This window comes from Elaeis guineensis, chromosome 1, assembly GCF_000442705.2.
Source record: "Elaeis guineensis isolate ETL-2024a chromosome 1, EG11, whole genome shotgun sequence".
Taxonomy (NCBI): Eukaryota; Viridiplantae; Streptophyta; class Magnoliopsida; order Arecales; family Arecaceae; genus Elaeis; species Elaeis guineensis.
The window spans coordinates 110,105,482-110,122,784 of record NC_025993.2 but is presented as its reverse complement, the minus strand read 5'-3'; the positions used below and the strand labels follow the sequence as shown (position 1 = coordinate 110,122,784).

Below are 17,303 nucleotides of genomic sequence, written 5' to 3'. Positions count from 1 at the left end.
GTAGGTTCTGAATCAGCAGCACAAGCATCCTGTCTCTACGGGTTTCCATAGGATCAATCTAAATAAGCTTTTCTTGATACAATTCACTTAAACTCAAAACCTGAATAGGTTTGAACCAAGCCTGGATAGGGATCAACCCTTGAATCTTTTTTGATCTTTCTTTCTTGATTATTGAAGAAGCCAAGAATCTTTCTTGATCCCTCAACTAATTAAGAAGAATAACAATCAAGAAGTAGTTGTAACTAACTCCCAACAACTTGAGAGGAAGAAGAAACCACCTAAGAACTTGGCGCCAACTAATCGACACCAAAGAAAGATGCTGCCCATCTCTTTTTTAGCTCCAACATGGGGACGTCTAGAGAGAGAGGGCATGGGCTAGAGAGAGAAAGAGGAGGGGAGGTGATGGACACAGTAAGGATGGTGGCAAGGGAGGAAGTGAGATTTTGAGAGAAGGCTAGGATCCTTTATATAGACAACATATAGATGTCCTAATCAAATTAGGATCCCTCCTCCTAATCATATTAGAAGTCCTAGCTTAAATATATTTGGATCAAATAAATGGGGCGCCACCTAAAACTCATCCATACTCACACCCAATGCTAGGCGTCTCATCATATGGGACCCAATAAAAGTCTCAAATCAACCCACATGGTTTCATAAATTCACTTCAAGGGTTCTTAATGAATAAAATAAAAAAACTCTTTCTTGATTTAATCTAAGCCATAAATTAAGCGTTCAAGTATTGGAGACCATTGAATTATATTCAATTAGGTTCAAATCAAGTGTAAGAATTGGTTAATGTTTATCATATAAACAAATCAACTACAAGAGAAATTGGATTCACCTAGGTGCTAGCAAGGTTAATATGAACCCAATAGAAATTTTTTAAATCCATGTAAATTGGTACTTCATAAGTCCAATTATTAACCAATCCAGATCTTCTCCTTTTATATATGATCCCATAAGTTCAATTCTGTCTGGTAGTGGGACATATCATGATCTCTATCATAGGTATCACTGAAACTCTTTTCAGTGGGTCAGAACAATTTCACTCTAACTCAACAAGGATTGTTGATCCAAAACGATCCTATTGAGCTTTCACAATCTACCAGTGACATCTAGCAATATGTAGTGGCAATCCAGTAGAACCGAAATAGAACCTCTAGATGTAGTTAAAGTATGATACAGTCCCTCTATCGTGAGTTCCGACTAGATGGTAGGTCATAAATAAATCGTCAAACCTCATCATCAATCATACGATAGATCCGATCAGTTCAAGTCCAATAGTGATTCCAAATGAAAACTCTTTTCCATCAATCACACTGCTATTGCCATAGACTTATGGATTTACCTTCTCAAATCTTATAGGACTACTCTCTATTAAGATCGATAGATCTCATATAAATGCACACATTGCTCGCACAGCTCAACCAACTGAAGTCAACATCCATTACAAAAATTCATGATCGAATTAATATTTATGTGTAGTCAAACTACAGTAGTCTTACTGTGAGCAACTGTGATACCACAAGTCAAAGGATCAGTCATACAACTATAGTATCGAGATAATCACTAACGATCGAATAGAAATCCATATGATCTCTCGTATGGTCATGCTCAGTACAAGTTGTTCTTTAACAATTATTCGCATTTTTTGCTCAGTGTCTTTACACTGTAGACTAGAGACTCATCTATCTCGAAGAAAGTGAACCGTGCACCGATTTATCTAGATGAATCATCGTTTTCATGACTATTCTATGGGAGTAATTTAGAAATCGATCATATATATCTCTAATCCTCAATATTTGAGAATATATATCGTAACATCAATTTCAAAGACGATTCAAGAACATATAATACTTGAATGAAAAATAAAAACTTATCTTTTATTGATTAAATTAATAGTTTAAGTACAAATATATATCATAGAACAAAAATATGTCAGCCAACAATTGACTTTTAGGACATATATCTAACAATCTCTCACTTAAACTAAAGCCAATTGGTCATTAATCTAAGCCCCATCTTCTCAAGGTGGGCTTCCATTTTGGGCTGGCTCAATTGCTTTGTCAGTAGGTCTGCCATGTTATCCACGGAGTCTACTCTTTGCACCTCGACATATGGCTTCTCAAGGTAGTCGCGTATGATATGAAATCATCGTTCAATATGCTTTAATTTTCGATGAGATCGAGCTTCTTTAGCAAGTGCTATGGCTCCATTGTTATCGCAGTATAGTGGTATGACATCCGATGTCATTACACCAAGTTCCACGGCAAACTTTTTGAATCAAAAGTCTTCTTTTGCAGTATTTGAAGCGGCGATATACTCGGCCTCTGCGATCGAATCTGCGATGATGCTTTGCTTGGAGCACTTTCAGTTGATTGCACCATCATTGCATACGAACACATATCCCGATGTAGTTTTTCTATCATCAGAATTTGATATGAAGTCCGAATTTGTATAACCCTCAATCCGTAATTCAGGTGCTCCTCTAAAGATCAAGAATAAATTTTTAGTCCTTCGTTAGTACTTAACGATGTTCTTCACAGCTATCTAGTGCTCCTCATCTGGATTCGACTGATACATGTTTGTGACACTCACAGCAAGGGCAATATCAGGTTGAGTATATAGCATGACGTACATGAGGCTCTCAATCACCGAAGCATAAGATATCCTATTCATGCGCTCGATCTCTTCAGAAGTATTAGGACACATCATCTTGGAGAGTCGAATACCATATCTAAGGGATAGCAAATCTCTTTTGGAGTTTTTCATGTTGAACCGCTTCAGTATTTTTTCTAGTGCAGCTTTTGTGACAGGCCAAGCATCTTTCTAGATTTATCTTTATAGACCTTTATCCCAAGGATATAGGATGCTTCCTCAAGGTCTTTCATGAAGAATTTCTTAAACAATCAAGTCTTGACCGAAGTCAGCATGAGAATATCATTTTTAATAAAGAGGATGTCATCGATGTACAGTACGAGGAAGATAAATGCGCTCTCACTGACCCTTTTATTTTTCTTTATTTTTGATGAAATCAAACGATTTGATCGCATCATTGAAACGAAGATTCCAGCTTCGAGAAGCCTACTTTAGTCCATAGATGGACCTCTGCAGCTTGCAGACTCGGTGATCACTATCACCCGACGTGAAACCCAGAGGTTGCTCCTTATAGGTATTTTTCTCAAGATATCTATTCAAGAAAATAGTTTTCACATTCATCTGTCAGATTTTATAATCATAGTAAGCTGCAACAGCAAGCAATATACGGATAAATTTCAGCATGGCTACAGATGAAAAAGTGTCATGATAGTCAATGCCTTCGTGCTGACTATAACCCTTCGCCACCAGCCTTGTCTTATATGTCTCTATCTTACCATCAGCACTTATTTTTTTTTATAGATTCATTTACACCCAATAGGAATAATTTCTTCCGGTGGATCCACTAAGGACCATACCTGGTTTGAGTGCATTGAGTCAATTTCTGACTTCATTACATCTAACTATTTTTCGGAATCGATGTCAGACATCATCTCGTCAAAAGTACTAGGATCATCATCATGATCCCCATCTCCCACAAGGAATGTTTTTTCTACATCTTCTTTCAATATATCCATGTATCTTTCAGGAGGATGAGAGATTCTACTTGATCCACGAGGTGAAAGTGGAACATTAACTATTGGCTTATCATTGACAGGTTCTTGGGGATCTATAGCTCGTCGCTCTTCAGAGACATTCTCGTCAAGCTCAATTAACCTCCCACTATCACTGTCCTGGATAAATTATTTTTCTAGAAATGTGACATTGCAACTTACAATCATATTGTGGCAATGTGGAAAGTAAAGTACCCAATAGATTCCTTAGGATATCCTATAAATCGAGCTATAACTGATTTATTCTCTAACTTATGAGCTTTCTGTTTTTTAACATAGGCTGGACATCCCTAAGTCTTAAGGTAACTCAGACTCGGCTTTTTACCTTGTCATATCTCATATGGTATGGTAGAAACAGACTTAGAAGGAATTCTATTTAAAATATGTATCGCGGTAAGTAAAACAGGTCCTCAAAGATATATGGATAAATGAGTAAAGCTCATCATGGATCGGACCATATCCAATAGAATCCTATTTCTCCTTTCGGATATCCCGTTGAATTGAGGCATGCTGGGAGGAGTCCATTGAAAGACTATGCCATTCTCCTTAAGATATTCCAGAAATTCAGCACTAAGGTATTCTCCTCCTCGATTGGATCATAGGACTTTGATGGATTTACGTATTTGCTTTTCTACCTCTTTTCTGAATTTTCTGAACCTTTCAAAGACTTCAGACTTGTGTTTCATAAGAAACACGTACCCATACCGTGATAGATCATCAGTAAAGGTAATGAAGTAGCTATAACCACCCCTGATCTGCACATCAAATGGGCCACACATATCAGTATGTACCAAGAGTAGTAACTCAGTGGCTCTTTTTTTTGTCCCACAAAAGGTAACCTAGCTATTTTTTCTCGAAAACAGGATTCACAGGTCAGAATCAACTCAGATTTAACTAAGTCAAGGATCCCATCCTTTTTCAATCTGTTTATCCTGTCCTCTCCAATATGACCAAGTCTATGGTGCCATAAGTACTTATGGTTAAACTCATTTCTAGATCTCTTTTGGCCTACGGCACTCACTACTTGCTCATTTAAGCTCACATTAGCATCAACATGCAAGTGATAAAGATTGTCAATCAAAAGATCAGATGCAACAAATTTATTTCATAAATAAATGGAACAAAATTTTTTATTAAATTAAAAAATAAATCCATCTTGTGCTAGTACAGATACCGAAATCAAATTTCGGCTAGCTACAAGAATAAAATAATAGTCTTTTAAATCTAATCTAAAGTCTGACGGTAATCGAAAAGGATAGGTTCCAACAGTTTCTGCAGTAATTTTTGCTCCATTGTCGACCCGAAGGATTATGTCATCTTTTCTCAATCTCTTACTTCCTAGTAGACCCTGCATTAAAGTATATATATGTACACTCGAATCAGAGTCCAATACCCAACTAGAAGTAGAAAAAATCGTTAGGTTAGATTCTATTATGAGCATACCTTCAGAAGGTTGATCACCTTTTTTATCTTCAGGCTCTCCAGATAAGACGGACAGTTTCTCCTCCAGTGGCCATTGGAGTTGCAGTAGAAATACTTTTCTTTCTCCACAGCTTTCTTTGGAGTGTCCTTTTTAGGCTTGCTCTTCTTCTTCTGCTTCTTTGCAGGCTTATTCTTTTTTTTTCTTTGAGACTTTCTCTTGGAAGGTACCCGCTCAATTGCAAAAATAGAGCCCTTTGAACTTTTCAAGGTACCCTCAGCAGTGACCAGCATATTGACCAATTTAGGTAAGTTGCAGTCCAATTTGTTCATATGGTAGTTTATGATAAACTACCCAAATGAACTGATCAGGGATTGGAGCATCAAATTGATCTTTAATTCCCTCTACATATTAAGCTCGAGCTTCTCAAGTTTCTCTAGGTCCTTGATCATTGTCATACAATAATCGTAGACTGACTGTCCGTCGCGCATCTTCATATTGAACAACCGCTTGGACAATTCGAAGCGCACAGTTCAGCTCTGCTCACCGTACAACTCTTGCAGGTGAGTGATCATGGTACGGACAGTGGGTATGTGCTCATGCTGGCTCTGCAACTCATTTGACATGGAAGCCAGAACATAGCACTTCACCTTAAGGTCATCATCAGTCTACTTGTCCAAAGCAGCTTTTTGCTCTGTCGTAGGACGGGCTGGTAAGGCTGGGGCATTTTGGTCGAGTACATATCCAATCTTTTCGGATGTCAGGACTATTCTGAGGTTTCTGAGCTAGGCCTTATAATTTGTACCGGTCAATCAGTTGGTTTTAAGGATGCGGGTTAGTGGATTAGAGGCCGATATTATTTATCTATGAGAGTAGAGATTCTAGTTAGATATTTATACTTAAAATTTATATTTGCTCTAGAGACTTTTAGATGCAAATAGACTCCCATTATTTTTTTTGGATTCTGACACTCCCTGAGTGGAAAGCAAAAACTCGATGTGACCAATGCAAAGTTTTTAGTGGGTGCTGCGGTCCCACTGATGCCTTGCACCTCGCTTAACAGTTATTGGTGACAAGCACACCGATGCGTAGGCAACTCTTTATCCAAATGCTTCTTTAAGCATATTGCAGCGACTTGGTCTCTAAGTCATGAGAGCTTAGATAACACATATTGTTCTATTTCTTAGTTAAGCTTGATCCACCGTTTACAAGCAGGTGTGAAGCCGTCATTGAGTCTCTCAGATAACACATATTGGGCCCAACCCCATCTTCATCTTGGAGCAACTCTTTGCTAGTAGAGTAGTTGCGTGTTCCCGATGCAACTGAACTACTGCAACCAGCCGAAAACAGTCAATGCCAGTACCACGCCCACACTTCTATAATGGTGGAAGACCATGAGGCTTAATATTAATTAGAGGGGTTTAGGTTAGATCTCATCTAATCAAGCATCATATGACCGATCTAATTGGCATGGGCTAAACAAAAATGTTTTAGCAACTAATGAATCCAATCATCTAATCGGTTAGGTAAGTGAGACCGATGGGAGGGTATGCCATTAACTCACCATAGACAAAATTATCTAGATGAGTAGCCTCCCAATTAAAAACCACCGATCGAGACTTGTCTTAGACACTGGCTTATTGGTTTCAATTAGTCAGCTTAGATGAATCGGATTCAATCCATAAAGCCGGATTAGGTCTTTAGATTGACTTGATTCTACATATGGGATTTAATCAATTCAATTTACAACACTTGTAGGATCATAAGCTCAATTGATCTAACCCAAATCAACACTTGACTCAGTTTGATCAATAGCTACATCGATTTCAACCCAATATGATCCAATTTTAACTTAAGATGCAATTCATTGACCTAATGCAAAACTACCCATGTCCAACAATTCATGCACACACTAATTTCAGATCATTGAAAATAAATTTCAGATCTAAATTCATTGCATAAAAAGTAAGTTTTTGATTTTTGAAATACTTCAAAACATGCCTGCAATCATATATCATATACATGAAAAATTTCAGATTTTTCAAAAATTAATTTTAGATCTAAACATACCATCATATATCGCATAAACGAAAAATTCAGATCGCAGAAATTTAATTTCTAACCTATGCATGCTTTCATATATCGCATATATGAATAAAATTCAGATCTAAAATATTTTTTAGATCTGAACATAAACATATACATCTTATGTATAAACTAAAATCAGAATTTTGAAAATAATTTTCAAAACTTTCATGCAACTTTTATATATATGAACATGTGGCTTTGATACCACTGTTGGATTTTCTACAGGTGCTAGTGCATGTAGATTTTAAAACTTTTCTAAATCCAAAATGCAGTGAAGAAATTAGATTAAAATATTTTTAATCTAAGCATGCATTCATCATATGAAAGCATCTATGTATCTAATTCATATGCTGAAATTAATATAAACTGATTTTAGGATAAATAAATGAAAGCCTGTAATCAATTCACATACCTAAATTGCTTTTCTTTTGCTTCAAATCTGTAACTGGAGTTGCATCCAATTCAATCCCTGAATCTAGTGTTGAGTAGGTTCTGAATCAGCAGCACCAGCGTCCTGCCTCTATGCATATCCACAGGACTGATCTAGATAAGCTCCTTTTGATACAACTCATTTGAACTCAAAGCCTGAATAGGCTTGAACCAAGTTTGGATAGGGATCAACCCTTGAACCCTTTTTAATCTTTCTTTCTTGATTCTTGAAGAAGTCAAGAATCTTTTTTGACCCCTCAACTAATCAAGAAGAACAATTAAGAAGTGGTTGTAACTAACTCCCAACAACTTGAGAGGAAGAAGAAACCACCTAACAACAACTTGGCGCCAACTAATTGACACCAAAGAGAGACGCCGCCCACCTCTCTTCTAGCTCCAACAAGGGGATGTCTAGAGAGAGAGGGCGTGGGCTAGAGAGAGAGGAGGGGAGGCGATGGACACAGTAAGGGTGGTGGTAAGGGAGGAAGTGAGATTTTGAGAGAAGTAAGGCTAGGATTCTTTATATAGACAACATAAGGGTGTCCTAATCAAATTAGAATTCCTCCTCCTAATCATATTAGAAGTCCTAGCTTAAATATATTTAGACCAAATAAATGGGGCGCCATTCAAAACTCACCCATGCTCACACCTAATGCTAGGCGTCCCATTATATGGGATCCAATAAAAAGTCTCAAATCAGTTTACATGATTTCATAAATTTACTTCAAGGGTTCTTAATGAATAAAATTAAAAAATTCTTTCTTGATTTAATCCAAGCCATAAACTAAGTATTCAAGCATTGGAGGCCATTGAATCATATTCAATTAGGTTCAAATTAAGTGTAGGAATTAGTTAATGCTTATCATATAAACAAACCAACTACAAGAGAAATTGGGTTCACCTAGATGCTAGCAAGGTTAACATAAATCCAATAGAATTTTTTTAAATCCATATAAATTGGTACTTCATAAGTCCAATTATTAACCAATCCACATCTTCTCCCTTTATGTGTGATCTCATAGGTTCAATTCTATTCGGTAATGAGACATACCATGATTTTTATTATAGATATCACTAAAACTCTTTTCAGTAGGTCATAATAATTTCACTCTAACTCGACAAGGATCATTGATTCAAAACGATCCTATTGAGCTCTCACAATCCATCAGTGACATTTAGCAATATGTAGTGGCAACCTAGCAGAACCGAAATAGAATTTTTAGGTGTAGTTAAAGTATGATAAAGTCTCTCTATCATGAGTTCCGACTAGATGGCATGTCATGAATAAATTATCAAACTTCATCATCAGTTATATGATAGATTCGATCAGCTCAAGTCTAATAGTGATTTCAAATAAATTTTTTTTTTCATCAATCACACTGTTATGGTCATAGATTTGTTGACTCAGTTTCTTAAATCTCATAGGACTACCTTTATCAAGGTCGATAGATCCCATATAAATGCACACATTGCTCACACAACTTAACCAACTGAAGCTAACATTCACTATAAAAACTCATAATCGAGTTAATGTTTATGTATAATCAAATTACAGCAGTCTTACTATGAGCAACTATGACATCACAGGTCAAAGGATCAATCACACAATTACAGCATCGAGATAATCATTGACGATCGAATAAAAATCTATATGATCTCTTGTATGGTCATGCTCAGTATAAGTTGTTCTCTAATAATTATCCACACTTTTCGTTTACTGTCTCTACACTATAAACTAGAGATTCATCTATCCTGAAGGAAGCGAACTATGCACCGGTTTATCTGGATGAATCATCGTCCCCATGACTATCCTATGATCGAGAGCAATTTAGGAATCGATTATACATATCTCTAATTCTTAACACTTAAGAATATGTATCATAATATCAATTTCAAAGACGATTCAAAGATACATAACACTTGAATGAAAAATGAAAACTTACTCTTTATTGATTAAATCAATAGTTTAAGTATAAATATGTATCATAGAACAAAAATGTGTCAGCCAACAATTGGCTTTTAGGATATACATCTAACATTTGAGACATCATTAGTGGTTGGTTTTTAAATGCTCTTAATCGGTGGATCATCACGGAGAACAGTGATCGATCCAGTTAGATCGGTGCATGGATCACCTTTCTTTCAGACAGATGAGTCTCAAGTCTGTAGTATGGAGATATTGCGATGAGAGTGCAGGTGGTTGTTAGAGAACAACTTGCACTGAGCGTGATCATCATGAGAAACTACTTGGATATCTGTTCACTCGTCAGTGATCTTCTCGATGCTGCAGTGGTGTGAGTGATCCTTTGACCTACGGTGCATTGGCTATTCGCAGTAAGGCTGCTGGGTTTGATTGCAACTAAATTTGGTTTTTAGCCATTCGGATTCTTACGGTGTATGTTGGCTTCGGTGGGTTCAGGTTCGCTATTAAGAGTAGGATGTACCTAGATGAAATCTATCGATCTTGATAGAAAAGGAGTAGTCCTATTTGATTTGTATGATTGAGTTCAGGTAGTCTTCGGTCGAAGCAAGTATGAATATTGGAAAGGAGTTTCTAGGGATTCGTAAGTGAACTCGAGTTGAGTCAATCTGACATATGACTGGTGTTGGGGTTTGACGAATTCTCCATGACTTTTGTCAAATCGGAACTCACGATAGAAAGACTGAATCATACGATAATTGCACCTAGAGGTTCGATACTTCCATTCTGTTGGGTTGCAACTACATACTGCTAGGCATTGCTGGTGGATTATGAGACTCGTCGAGTATTGTCTTGATGATCGATGACCTTCAAAGGGCAGAGTTAGAATTATTTCAACCCATCGAAAAGAGTTTCGATGATATTGTGATGGAGATCATAGTATATCTCATTACCAGATAGAATAGAACCTATAGGGTCACACACAAAAGAGGTTCTTATCTGATCAAATGTTTGATCAACGGTTATGAATCGTAGAAGGGTATAATCGTCAATGTGATTGATGATTAATCTAATGCAAAAGTTATCATAAAATAATTTACTAAGAGTTGGTGAATTATAGGAGGATTAAGTAGCTATTGGATTGCTATTGGCTGAATTTGATTGAGCAATATGGTTTGAATCAAGACTTATTGAATTGGATTCGATTAGATTTAACCTAATTAGGTTATAAGATGACCTAATCGCTGAGGAAGATTAATTTTTGATTTGATCAGAACTTGGGCTCAATTGATTCCTAATTGGATTAGGATTTAATTGAGGAGTTTAAGTGCCTAATTGGATTAGGTTCACTCATTTAATTTGACTCTAACCAAATGGGATTTGGATGGGATCAAATTGGAAACAACCAAGAGTCCAAAGATTGGACTCTTTCCTTGCGCCACTCTTCTTATTGATGCCGACTTTCTTCATGCTAATTTGGTTTTTGCGTGAAGTTTCTTCACGCAAATTTGATGTTGTCGCCCCCTCTTCTCCACGCGTGGATATGGATAGAAGTTAGTTCAAGTTTGAATTCAAATTTGATTTGAATTCAAATTTGAATTTGATTGGATTCCTTATTTGATAAGGATAATTCCTATCTTCTTTTGGATGCCAATCATAAATGGGATGTTTTTTTTGGCGTGCAACTAGATTTCTTTTCACCGTGAGAAACCTTTTCATCGAGTATTTGAGAGGAAAAATCAGATTGTGCATGAGAAAGGTGTAGGCGGCTCCTTTTGGCATGTAGGAAACCCTAGAGTTCTAGGTTTGGGCATTGGGTTGGGAAGAGAGAAAAGAGAAAAGTGTTTCTCCTATTTATCTTCTTCCTCCACATCTTCCTCCAAAATAGCCTTCTCCTTTTTTGGAAGAGTCTGAGAGATCTGAAGGAGCCAGATCAGCCATCAAGAGAAGATCTTTGCAAGAAAGCTAGCATCTCGGTGAGATCATCGTACTCTGATTAGATCGGAGCTTTGTGTGGATACCTGTAGAGGCCAGCGCATGTGCGGCTCAAGGAACCTTCAAATCTATGATCATCAGCTGCGGTGTATTTCGACCCGCACAAGGTATTGAGATCTGATCTCAATTTTTTCATAGATGTGATCTACATGTCTTAAATTTCAGATTGTGCATGCTTGATTTCAGATTATGTATGTCATAGATCTGGGCACGGATAGTTAACAGATTAGATCTGATGCATACTATGTTAAAAGAGTTTAATCTAGATATCTTTCGCTGTTTTATTAATTCAAAATTATTTTTGAAATACATGCATGTAACTGCCTGCATTTTTAATAGTGATATCAGAGCTACGGATTTTTTTGACATGCATAGATCTGATTCCTGATTTAGATCTGAATTAAAATTAATTAAATCTGATTTATGAATGAATCTGAAATTAGATTAGATCTAGATTTTAGCTTTTCATATGATCATTATGTTTTAAGTTAGATCTGAATTTTTGTTCATATATGAGGTATGGAAAAGCATGCGTAGATCTGAAATTTATTTTGATACATATGTGATATGTATATTTAGTTTAGTTTCTTAGTAGCCCAGTACTCGGAATGGGTACATCACCAGACTGTCAGATCATAAGAGGAAGCAAGCCGGTACAATATGGTATCGATTTGGTATTGTACCGACATACGATACGGCAGGCGTGCTGGTTTGATCGGCACGTCATTTTTTTTAGGAGTATTTAATGATTTTTTTTATTTTTTGAGAAATTTTGATTAATAAAATTATTTTTTGATCCCAAATTGTGTTTTTAGGAAGAATGAGTATTCAAAAAAAATGCTACCTTTTTACAAAGTAACAAATAATTCAAAGGAGAGGCTAGATGTTTAGATTGACATCCCTGACAAGTTGGTAGTCCTTTTTCTCTTTCAATTTTATTAAGTATATCTATGATCTTGCAATTCTTTGATCACTTTTTAACTAGCGATATCCGAACTATAACTAGCAATATCCGAACTACAAAATTTGAGGTACTTTCATAATTCTGGTGCTTGTATTCAAATTAATGTTTGTATCACTGTAAAATACTTAAATCAATACATAAATTAGATGTCATTGGATCCTAAAATACTAAAATCAATTAAAAAATTTAAAAATATTAAATACGTACCGATCATCAGAATCTGGTCGACCGCCAATGTGCATAAATATCAAGATCATTTATATATTCAGGAGGAACATCAGACCACCCTTCTAGTCACATAGCATGATAACCCACTGCACTCATTCCAGGAGGTTGGCGTGCTGGATCATAACTCAACCTTGAAGTATCATTGAGGTCCTGGCTTTGAGCGGTATCCTCGAACTGATAGTATGGCTGTGAAGGGGCCCATCCAAATATACTGACAATAAAATCTGATCCATAAGGTGTTCCGGGCTGCATAAGATAGTAGCCACTAGAGGATGTCTGTGATGCACCGTATCCATATCCATAAGGATCATAGGGTGGTTGTGGCTGCAGATAGGAGGTCCAGAATATGAAAATGAACCTGATATATCTATGGATCCTACTCCATGTGCGAGGTCATCTGTAGCTGCATCATGTCCTGAATGATCTCGCGGATCCTGTCGTCTGTATAAAATCGTATCATCGCGGGCTCTACCAGCGCATGCACCATGGTCCCTATCCTGCGTGGCGTGTGTGAACTGAGACTCATCAGTGAATCAAACACTACCAATTGGCTGCGTCTCCTGTCCTTCGATCCCTCCACCATCATCAGATCCATGACCAGTCGAAAAGCTACCATCTCAGCTCCATCTGGTCTCTGATTCTGAGTGAACCGAATGCTGTGGCAAATCGACTGGAAGTCTAAGTGGAATGTTCCTGCTTGCCCACCTCTCGACGTCCACCCCAGCCTCGCTAGCAACAAAACTGGCTAGTCGTTGAGGTGATCCTGGTTGATCAAGCTTTGGATCCTGCTGCTGACTCATAATCTATCCAGTCATCGGATCTTCTGCTTCATCTTCAGTAATAAAATCACTGCAAATCGGATCGGAGTACTTCAGCTGAACTTCCTTCTGAATGAATTTAAGCCTCAATCTTAGATTGTAGTGCACATACACAAGATCATTAAAGCGTTTCTGTTTTAGATGGTTCTTTTGCTTGCTGTGGATAAGGGCAAAGGTCGACCAGTTGCGCTCACATCCACTCGATGAAATCGTCTGGGATAGGATCTTGATGGCAAGATTCTTCAGATGTCGTGCTGTTCCATCAAAATGCACCCACTATTCAGTTGCAAAATCATTGAAAATCAGCACGATCAAAAATAAGATTGAATATAAAAATAAACATTGATATATACCTGGATTCATCTTTGATTTGCTGCTGATCGCTACATTAGTTCCAAATGAATCTGTGCCCTCCCTAAATATTTGTCTGTAAAAAAATCATTTGTTATAATGTCTTGTTGAAGACATCGCTAAGCTAATAAACATCACTGAACTTAACTTACTTGCTCAGGATACATAGCCGCGATGTCTACATTGGGCTCCATCTTGTTTATGACATTTCGTAAGGCAGACAAAAGCTCTTCATCCATGCCAATCCTAGGTATGAAGTACTGGAACCCCGGGTTTAGGTAGTAAGATGCACATAGATTGTCATAATTGATTAAGTTTATTTATATAAATTTTTAAAAAATTTTTGATTTGCTGCTTACCTACTAAGTGCAACTCCCTACCCATCTGATAGCCCCATCGATCGTCGACGATCCTGATTTACTCATTTGCATGTTTTGGCTCTGCCACCTTGATTTGTTCCTTCGCCCTCTCCATCACATGATATAGGAAGCCCATCTGAGGGTATCGCTCACCATCCACAGCTCAGAGCACTTCATACAGCGGCTTGATAGCCGCCACTATCCTCAGAATGACTGTCTCATCATTAGACTCTCCACAGTGCTGCCCTCACTGCCTGCCCTAGCATTTTGCTCTCCTGCCATTCAATACTAACAAACATCTGATGCAGTTGTACTTTCTCATCAATGAGGCTATCAAGTGCTATATACTTCGTAGTAAACCGTGTGACGTCTGATCTCAATATATCGCCCCCAACATACTGCCGCATCAATGATAGGACCCATATATGGTTATAAATGAATCTGGTGATGCTCTATGCTGACTCTACTGCCTTCTGCATCCTACGAATCTTTTCAATATCTATCAACATCAGATCAATACAATGTGCAGTACACGGGGTCTAGAAAATATGTGGTCGCTGCTCCATCAACAACTTTCCTGCAACCTTATATTGTGGTCCATTATCTGTGACAACCTGCATGACATTTTGCTCCCCTACCTGATCAATCACCTCCTCCATCAATCTAAGGACGTAGCTGGCATCGTGCACCTCAGCTGAAACATCAACAGACTTGTGAAAAGATATTCTTCCATCACAATATGTCAAGAAGTTGATGATGCTTCGTCTAGTAGGATCAGTCCAACCATCATACATTATAGTCAATCCATACACAGGCCATTTGCTCTGAAAAGAGGCAATCTACTTCTCTAAATCCTTTTTATTGCTGTCAAGAAGCTCACCATGGATATCTCTAAATCCTGGAGAATCAACACTGGATCGGCAGCCTGTATAGATGAAATGATAGTGCGATAATATGAATTGTCTGCTGTATTTACTGGGATGTGACTGAAGTGAAATCACAATCCAATAGCTTTCCACATATCCTTCTTCTTATCTTTTCTCAATATAGTATCAATCTTTTGTTGCATGGAGGCTCTGCTAGAAAAGACATGTGGATTCAAATCATAAATAGTAGCTCATTCTGGAATCTCCCTGGAAGACTTCTTTCTACCACCAAATCCTCCCAATATGGATGCAAGATGGCTGGTGCCTTTACTGGCGGGATCTCTAACTGAGAAGTCCTCCTAATCTGTGCTGACTCAGACTCAGCTGCACTGCTCCCTGAGCTTGACTCGCCCTCATAAACTGATGGCCCAAATCGATGTCTGGCCAGCACCTCTAGTTGTTATTGATCATCCAAACTCGTCCGAATGGCAACATCGATCTGTGTTTGCTCATCTGATGGAATAGATGCTTATTCTTTCTCTGACTCCCTAAAGTGATAAGAAGGTAGCTTGACTGCTCGACGGTCCACCTTTGCCTTCAAATTTTTTTCTTTCGTCACTTTAAAATCAGCAAAGTACTTCTTCATGAGCTGACCGATCTCCTGTGGATACTTACGGTATATAGTTGTATCTAGATAGCCGTTACTCAAATGTTGCTTCAATCATGTAAGCCCTTCTTTTTTGAATTCTATGCTACACCATTTACATCTCCAATGATGCCGATCTGAGAGCATCTCCTCATGCTCCCAACCAATGTCACGCTTGGGATCCTTCTTCTTTTGTGATGGATCCATTCTCGAGAATTGACAAGCATGTTACTTTAATAACTATGTAAAAATGATTGATTTTATTTACCTAATTTTTTAATATTTTTGAATTATTTAATTATTTTTTATTATTTTTTTAATAAATAATTATATTAAAAAATAAAAAATTATGAAAATTGATCCTAGACCCATGTAGGATCCCATCATTTATGCTACATATAAATTTCTTAGTTCGTGGAGAGTGATAAAATGTTTCTTTTTCGAAATTTAGGCCTAAAATACTATGCGCAAGATGCATCAAAATGTTGATCAATCGACACCAAAATTATGTCAAAAGTAGCTTGTAAGACCTTCATTCATAATCTGATTTTATATTTTTTTTAAATTTTATTTTTTAAAATAATTTTTATTTTAAAAATATATTTTTAATTTTAAAATTTATATACTTAACGAAAATTAATAATTTTAGTATCATTGTGTAGATCTTCCATAGATCTACAACATATATTAAAATCAAATAAAAAAATAAAATTTGACATGGTTTCTTCTTGTTTTTTTATTTTTCATGAATTTTTTAAAAAAAAAGAAGGTGAAGAATGGGAGCTAGGATCGAATACGTACCTCTAATCAAGCTTGATCGCACGTTTTTCGACTGTTCTTAAAATAGAAAAGGGACGAAAGATGTCTCTGCTGCATCGAAATAACAGAGCAAAAGCCTTTTGGCTTTCTCTTAGGCCTTTTCCTCTCTTAAAACAATTGAACCGATCGGTTCGGTTTGAAATAGGGCCGAACCGTTCGGTTCGGTCCCCATACTGCCCGATTTGGGTCCGAACCGGATGGTTCACTATTTTTTTTATTTTTTTCTGTGTCGGTTTTCATGATCGAATCGGGCCGTTTGGCCATCGGTTTAATTCGGAATGCCCTGAATCGGACGGTTTGAGATGGTTTCGAAAACCATGGCAGGGATTAAAGTCCCTCTCTTGTCCAATCGATGGATTCTTTTATGGCGTGTAGGGGTGCCACTGTGATGTCTCATGAAGAAGAACTACGAAATGAAAAAAATTTAATTTTCTGCAAAATTCTAGATCCAAAAATCTTAGGATCTGTTATTTTTGTTGCATAATAAAGTTGTTTAGATTTGAAAATTGTTTCACATCTAAATTAGAACTTTAAATGATGCAAAAAAAATGTGAAAATATGAAATTTGAAAATATGAAATCTGTGGCTGGCACGCCTGTTGAGTGGACTCGATTTTTATTCGAGTCAAAAAATCGAGTCGATTCGACTTGATTTTTGTTTGAGTTGACTCGAGATTATGGTGAGTTGGCTTAGTTTGCAGATGAGCCGACTCAAATATGCAGGCTGAGGCTAAAGGATTTTTGTTT

At 37.2% G+C, this 17,303-nt stretch overlaps 1 protein-coding gene and 2 pseudogenes across 1 annotated transcript in view; 1 reads left to right on the top strand and 2 right to left on the bottom strand.

The window, feature by feature from the left end:
* LOC105038491 (probable gamma-secretase subunit PEN-2) overlaps nt 1–17,303 on the top strand; it is a 31,542-nt gene that overhangs the window by 1,770 nt on the left and 12,469 nt on the right. The gene's annotated exons all lie outside the window — the stretch shown is intronic.
* On the bottom strand, nt 12,684–13,879 carry LOC140858567 (uncharacterized; annotated as a pseudogene).
* Nucleotides 14,168–15,020, bottom strand: LOC140858569 (uncharacterized; annotated as a pseudogene).